The sequence below is a fragment of the Bos javanicus genome, chromosome 11 (genome assembly GCF_032452875.1).
Source record: "Bos javanicus breed banteng chromosome 11, ARS-OSU_banteng_1.0, whole genome shotgun sequence".
Lineage (NCBI taxonomy): Eukaryota > Metazoa > Chordata > Mammalia > Artiodactyla > Bovidae > Bos > Bos javanicus.
In genome coordinates this window covers 71175743-71184124 of record NC_083878.1, presented here as the reverse complement: position 1 = coordinate 71184124, position 8382 = coordinate 71175743, and positions in this window count along the sequence as shown.

Here is an 8382-nt window from a genome sequence, read left to right as displayed (position 1 = left end):
GGTGACTATATGTTTTTATTTCTCTTGAGCTTATGCTTGGGAATGGAATTGGTGAATTACAGGGCAGATGTATATTTAACTTTATAGGAAACTGTCAAACAGTTTTCCAAAATAGACCCTTTTACAGCCCCACTAACAATGTCTGAGTCCCAGTTGCTCCATGTCCTTGCCAACATTTAGTATTGTTGGTCTTTTTAGGTGTAGCTGTTCAGTAGGTGTAAAATGTGATTGTATGGTGGTTTAATTTGCGTCTCCTGATTAACTCGATGATGTTGAGCAATCTTAAATTGTTTATTGGCCAATCTTCTTTTGTGACATGTCTGGTCAAGTTTTCTGCTCTCTTTTATCTAATATTTCTTTATTTGGGGGGAAGTTCCTTTTTATTGGAGCTTCCCAGGTAGCACTATTGGTAAAGAACCTGCCTGCCAACACAGAAGATGTAGGAGATGTGGGTTCAACCCCCGGATTGGGAAGATGCCCTGGAGAAGGACATGGCAACCCACTCCAATATTCTTGCCTGGAGAGAGGACTCTAGCTGGCTACGGTCCATGGGATCGCAGAGTGGGACACGACTGAAATGATATTGATCTGTTGGTATTCTGTATATATTCTGGACACCAAAACTTTGTCAGATATATGTTTGGTGAATATTTCTTTGTTAGACTGGCCTGCCGATTTTTGTGACAATGTCTTTTGATTTTTAAAGAAAATTTTGATGAGGTCTAATATATAAATCTTCCATTAAAAAAATGGTTTGTGCTTTTCATGATCTGTTTAATAAAACTGTCTTCTGCAAGGTCACGAACATTTTCTGCTCTGTTTTCTTTTGGAAGTTTTATAGTTTTAGGTTGCCTGTTTAGGTCTATAATCCATCTTAGCATAGTTTTGGAGTATGATGTAACAGTCAATATTCATTGTTAAATATGTGAATATCCAGTTATTCTACCGCCATGTGAAATTAAAGACTTTTCTTCCCCATTGAATTACCTTGATTTGCTGATGATCAATTGACTGTATGTGTGTGGATGTAGTTCTGGATTCTATTCCTTTGATCCCATTGTCTATTCTTATGCCAAGACCCACCATTTGATTACTAGAGCTTTAAACCAGCTCTAGAAATCAAGTCCTAAAGCAGGTAGCAAGAATCCTCCATGGGGCAGCACAGTTTTGAAATATGAACCCATTTCCTCAAGTATGTATCCTCTGCCCTTTTCACCACAATTCTGTGCTGATTGCCAAAGGGAAATAAGCACAATCTCAAGAGCAGTCAAAAAAGGGAGACTTCCTGGCTTTGGTTTTGAAAGCCCAAGTCCTCCAAGGACTAGAGACAAAACATTTGGGGAACAAAGGGTGATAAAAAGTGGCTCATCCATCCACTTCTAGTTAACAATTCTTCTAAGATGAGAGAACCCACCCTAGGCTTGGTGGAAGGAACCAGAACAACCATGCATCCCTACCTTGGGGTTAGAATCTCAGGGAGGCAGGGGACCCCTTGCAGAACACCTCCTGTCTCTGATGGCCCAGGGAAGCAGAATGAATCCTGGACCCTCACTGTGGCCCTGGGGAAGAGCTGTGCCCTGAACAGCCTATGTATCAGAACAATGGCCATCCCAGAAGGGGGATGAAAAGTTACCCTAGTGCGTGTGGTTTCCTGTCTGTCCTGACACTAAGAAAGGGGAGAAGGAATCATGAATTGACTGTAATTAATGTCCTGCCACTCTAGTAGCAAGGGGTCTGAGCTGAGTCATAGGGAAGAAAAGCAAGTAATATCCTGAAGCACATGAGTTTATTATTTAAAGTTTATCCTGCTTTAAATGGAACTTCTAACAATCCATATTTAAATAACTGAGGCTAATGATAATAAAGAGTGAAGGTGCAGGAGAGGAGCCCTCCTTTCTGCTGGGAGAGGGACTGGCGAAGAGGAATTAGGGGGGTGCAATGGCCAGTCCATTCGCCTGCCTCACCAATGTTTTAGCTCCTGCATCTAGGACCTCAAGATGCTGTGAAACAACTCATCCTGTATTCTTCTGAGATCTAGTGCCTCCTCTGTTCTGAAATGCCTTATTAAAATCCCTCCCCTTGATGCATCAATCTTGTCTTGAGCAATTCAAAAGACATCAGAGTGGGTCCCATGTGACACCTCTAGATCCTCATGGGGCAACGCTTGAAGGTGAGTCCCATTTCCTACACGGAAGGACTATCTGGGGAGCCGAGGCTCAGAGTGAGGACACCGTCTTACCCTGGTTGCAGAGAACACCCACGTGGGTCTGCCTCCGCTTCACAGCCCTGCGTTGTCGTCCATGCCATCCATGCCGTCCATGTCCTGACCGCGCCCATGCTAGGAATGGGGAAACTGATGCTTCAGCACTATTTATTAAGTGCAGGAAATCTAGTTTGCATGTTGTTTTGCTTATAGTAGTATGTTCTGCTTGTACTTTAACTCCAAGAATGTAAAGCAAACATTTCAGAACATGTTGAATTAATACCTCCCCTTTGCTGAGATCCCATTTCCACCAAATGTCCAGAAATGGGACATGTGGATAATGGAAAACAGACCCAAAATATTTGTTTGACTGGCACCATGGATTAGGGCGTACAGGAGAGTGTAAACACACACACCCACTCCACGTACGCACCCTGCAGATTGAGCCCTGGATTAAGGTCCTTTCAAAGCAGCCAAGGCTAGGCTGCCAAGTTCAGGGTTGCCTGGGGCCTGGCAGTGCTGGGGTGAGGCTGGGGTGCTTGGGTCAAAGAAACACAGTGTCTTGGAACCCAGTGAGAGCCGCTGCACCCGCTGCCCAGAAAGGGGTGGGGGCTGTCAACCCATGTTGAGAAGGCTACTGTCACCCAAAGGTTGGCAGAAAGCCTGGGGGAAGGGGGAAAGGACTTCTAGCTTGTCCTGACTGGCTTTTCCTAGCTCCCATCTAGGGTCTTGTGGCCCCTTCTGCCAGCAGGACTCCTGGCACATGTTTAAGTGGCCCAGCTTGAGGGAGCATTGAACTCATTCACCCTCCCAGCAGTTGGGCCATGACGCGCATGGGCCTCTTACTCATCCCGAAGTCATCAGTCATGTTTCCAGGAGTATGAGTAATTCAGGGAGGGAGGGGGAGGGGAGAGGACTGGCGATTGTGGGGGTGGGATGATGTTGAAGAGGCAACGTGGCCCAAAATGAGCCCTCATCCCTCTTATTCCAAAGCTGGAAATGTTACTTGTTTTGAGAAGTAATGCATCCTTAATCTGCTGCAAATTGTGGTGTGTGTGTGTGCGTGTGTGTGTAATGCTGACAGTTTAAGGAAATTGGAACCCAAAGCAATAAGGACTTCTCCCTTCATCCCAAGGCAGCTGAGAAAGTGTGGTAGCCCAGAGAAGGGTTGCCAGTAGGATACCTCTGGGACTTATTGATAAAATATGAACTCACATTGTTCTAACACATTATCCCATGTGTCTCTCTGAGGGGAACGTAAGCTCAGAGAAGTCTCGTGAATTGCCTACCATTGGAGACTATCAGATCTGGGAATAGAACCTGGGTCCCCACACTAGTCCAGTACCCACCTCTCTGGACTGTGAGATCTGGTCTATGCAAGCCCCTGGACTTGTTTTCTCTGCCTGACCAGCTTCCATAGCTGGGTCAGCCTGGACCCGATGGTTGTCCTCACCCTTTCCTACATCACATTCTCACAGAGGTCCTGGCAGTGGGTACTGCTGATGAAGTTCAAGTCCAGATTGTTTTCCCCTCTTCTTGCTTTGGGGCCTGGCTGCCCCAGAAGAGGGTGGAATCTCTCCTAAGCCAGTAACAGGTGGAAAAGTCGGGAGACCACCTGTGGGATGGAGAGCTGGTGAGCTGGTCAGCCTGGACTGTAAGAGGTGCCCAAGGAAGGGTCCTTCTGGCCCAAACCTGAGGAGTCAAGTACAGCAGTCAGGCATTTGGGCTATGGATCAGCTGAGGAAACTGACGTCTTAACCCTGTATCTGAGTTTCTTACGTTTCCTGGCACACTCCTCTTCAGGGAGCGAGAATGGATGGGATACATAGAGTACATCTTTAATACTCTGGAAGAGGAAATCCTGCAGGAGATACACCTGGAAAAGGAACTCCCACTAGGTAAGCGGGCTTCCCAAGTGGACTAGTGGTAAAGAACCTGCGTGCAAATGTAGGAGACGTAAGGAACCAGGGTTCAATCCCTAGAGGAGGGCATGGAAACCCACTCCAGTATTCTTGCCTAGAGAATCCCACGGACAGAGGAGCCTGGCAAGCTACAGTCCATGGGGTTACAAAGAGTCAGGCATGACTGAAGCGACTCAGCACACATGTACTTGGTGAGTACTTACCGTGTTCCCAGACACTGTGTTATGTTTCACATGTATTATCTTTTTGGATCTTCACAAAAACTCCCTGTGAGACAGGCTGTATGATTCTCATTATACTGTGAAGAAGCAGAGGCATCAGAGCCTATGTAACTTGAGCTACATCAGCCAACTAGTAAGTGAGGGAGGCAAAATTTGAATTCCGATCTGACAGTTCAGTGCCTACTCCATAGAGTCATCCTGCCTTAGAAAGTCTGCAACAGCACAGGAAATACATCCTAAACCACCTCGTCTCAGGGGCTAACCTCAGATGGCAATCAGAGAGAAAGCTGTTGTCACGGGAGAACGCCTCGTTGAGACCAGAGCCTCTTATCAGCTGAATTGCGTTCCCCTTTAATTCATAACTCCAGGAGATAGTGAAGGACAAAGAAGCCTGGCGTGCTGCAGTCCATGGTGTCACAAAGAGTCAGACACGACTTAGCAACTGAACAACAACAAGATTCATAAATATTGAACTCCTAATATGATTGAATTTGGAGACAGGATCTTTAAATAGGTAATTAAGTTAAAATGAGGTCATATGGGTGGGTTAGGGTGGCTTTCATCAATGTGACCGGTGTCCCTATAAAAAGAGGAGGTCGGGGCACAGACACACACAGAGGGAAAACCATGTGAAGTCATAGGGAGAAGGCAGCTATCCGCAAGCCAAGGAAAGAGGCTTCAAAAGAAACCAGCCTGCAGACTCATTGGTCTTAGACTTCCTGCCTCGAGAATCATGGGAAAATAAATTTCTGTTTAAGCTGCTCCATCTACGACACTTGGTTATGGCAGCCCCAGTAAATTAATTCAGAACCTCCTTTAAAATTCACCTCTGTGTTCTCTGCACGTGGTAGGCACAGCATCCACGTTGGCTGATGGGCTGCTGCTGCTGCTAAGTCGCTTCAGTCGTGTCCGACTCTGTGCAACCCCAGAGACGGCAGCCCACCAGGCTCCCCCATCCCTGGGATTCTCCAGGCAAGAACACTGGAGTGGGTTGCCGTTTCCTTCTCCAATGCATAAAAGTGAAAAGTGAAAGTGAAGTCGCTCAGTTGTGTCCGACTCCTAGCGACTCCATGGACTGCAGTCCACCAGGCTCCTCCGTCCATGGGATTTGCCAGGCAAGAGTACTGGAGTGGGTTGCCATTGCCTTTTCCAGGCTGACGGGCAGGAGGAAGGAAATGCAGCTCCAATAGGCAGAGAGAATTCAAATTTTGACTTTTGCAACCAGCCTTTATCCTTCTGTTGAAACTTCCTGTTTCTGAAGAACAGAGATTTTTACAGATCCCAGAGGGCATCCAGTAAACCCAGCAGTGATTACCAAATAATTCTGGTTTTGATGAGCTCAGTGGGTATGAATCAGAAGCAGACAGAGAAGTGTTTCCCTTGAAATACACTCAAGGTTAAATGTTAGAGGGAGAAACAAAAATATGTTTGGGAATTTGTTGCCAGCCAGGAAATATGGTCAGTGTCGGCACCCCAGGCCAGGTGGAAAAGGTCTTTCCTTCCTTCTGTGCAGAACAGAAGCCACCATGGGCCTGGGCGAGCCTGATGCTGATGTCATTGCTCATGCCAGGGCCTGTCCTGGTGGTTCTCACACAGGTCTCCTTTTTGAAAAAGGAATTTCCGGGTTAAGAGTCCCTCCTGCAAGCCCCGTCATCTTATTAGGCCGTGGCCTAGAGCAGTGGTCCCCAACCTTTTTGGCACGAGGGACCAATTTCGTGAAAGACAATTTTTCCATGGACTGGGAAGTAGGGATGGTCTTGGGATGATTCAAGCCCGTTGCATTTATTGTGCACTTGATTACGGGCTTCCCTGGTGGCTCAGTTGGTAAAGAATCCGCCTGCAGGGTAGGAGACCGCCTATGACACAGGAGATGATGGTTCAATCCCCTGGGTCAGGAAGATCCCCTGGAGAAAGAAATGGCTAGCCACTCCAGTGTTCTTGTCTGGGGAATCCCATGGACAGAGGAACCTGGTGGGCTATGGTCCATGGGGCCGCAAGGGTTCGACTCGACTGAGCAACTAAATCACCACCTACTTATTTCTATTATTGTTACATTGGCTCCACCTCAGATCAACAGACATTAGATTCTGGAGGTTGGGGACCCCTGACCAGAGGATAACCTGGCTTTAGTTCCCCCAGGAGAGAGTCCTGGTAACTTCCCTGGAGGTGTAGAGGTTTGGGACAGGGTGGCAGTATGGGGTCCTCACAGCTAGGAGCCCCCCAGACCCTGACTTGGGGAGCCAGGGCTCTGGGTCCTGTGATGGGATCAGAAGGGGCATGGGTGAGAAGGTTGAGGCGGGGAAGGCCACACATCATGGTGAAGCCTGGCTGTTGTTAAGAGCAGCCTGTGAAGCTTCTGTACCTGAGGAGGAGCTGTGAAAAATCATGGAAAGTGAGTTCAAGCAGAGGTCCTAGGAAGGCCTCGTGGTAGTCGGGTTTGGAGTGGGGCTCGTGTGAAAGCTTCTGGTTTCTCAAAGCAGTGGTCCTTGTAATTCTAAGTGTCCTGGGGACTAGTGGCAGGCTTCCCAGGAGGAGCTAGTGGTAAAGAACCTGCCTGCCAATGCAGGAGACATAAGAGATGTGGGTTCTATCCCTGGGTTGGGAAGATCCCCTGGAGAGGGAAATGGCAACCCACTCTGGTATTCTTGCCTAGAAAATCCCATGGGCAGAGAAGCCTAGTGGGCTGCAGTCCATAGAGTTGCAAAGAGTCGGACATGACTTAAAGTGACTTAGCACGCAAGAGCTCAGAAGGCCTGGCTTCTGATTTTGGCTCTGCCACTTATTGGCTGTGGGATGTGGGCAAGCTTCAATGCCTGAGGCACCCCAGACCTTACATTCATCCACAGGGGAAATCGGATCTACCTCCGAGGGCCAGTGGAGGGTGGCAGCGGGGGATGTGTGATGAAACCTCCAACGCAGGCCTGACCCCGTGAGAGCACCGTACTGAGGCCAGTCTCTTCTGAGCAAGCCGGTCACCCATCTATCAGAGTCACTTGCCCACATTAGACATGGGGTCTCCTCTCCCAAGACAGGGCCTGATCCACGCTCTCCTGGGTTTACACCTTCCAAGGACCTTGATGCCTGGAAAGAGCATCTCAGCTCCTTCAGGATCAGCTGTGCTTAGGTCTTCAAGCTCATTTCTCACCACCATCCTCTGCACCCTTCTCAGGAACTACCTACAGCTCCCCAAACCTCCCCCACCCTGCAACCTCCGTGCCTGCCAGCACGGTGCTCCTTCCTCTGCCTGTAACTCCCTTCCCCCTCCCTCTGTCTGGCGACAGACACTACTCCTCCCACACCACGTCTCCTCCCCACTCTCCCCTTCCCTCCTGGGGGGCAGTCTTTCCTGCCACTCCCTCAGTGCCACCCCTGCCCTCTGGCCCCATCTCCCTCTGCCCCCTGCACACCTACGCTCTGCAGGAACTGTCTTTACTTCGAGGCTGCCAGCTCCCAGTGTCTTAGTTCTTGCTCCCTCCCTGCTGCCTAGTCCAGTGTCTAAAACAGGATAACAGCTCCATCGATGTGTATTGAAAGACTTAATGACTTACTAAATGAATGACTTCTCCTGGGTATGGGGGCCAGACTCATGAATGAGTCACAGGGCTTTGCTCCCACCCACTGACCTGGGTTTAACACTCCCCATGATAACATCACTAGTTACCCTTAATTCTCAGAATCACCCATGCCTTCTTTCTTCTCCTTTTGGTCCTGTCATCCCCCTCCTCTTCCTTCCTCCTCTGGGAGCAGCACATCTAAATAAGGCGATGCTGTTCCTGGGGCCGGCCGTGTACAATTATAATTTGCACCCAGTTATCCTCTGGGATAACTGTGAGATAGTCATGAGTTCGATCCCTGGGTGAGAAGGTGGGACAGACGACACAGAAACCCTGCAGCAAATGTGGGGCCTGGTGATCAAGTTAACTGAGTAGGAATCCGGGAGGACGTGGGTGGGGAAAGGAAGAGTGTCTGATGAGACCTGAACCAAGAACAGTGGGCACGGGTTGAGGGAATCTGGCAGGTTTGGGCCCCTTAAAGC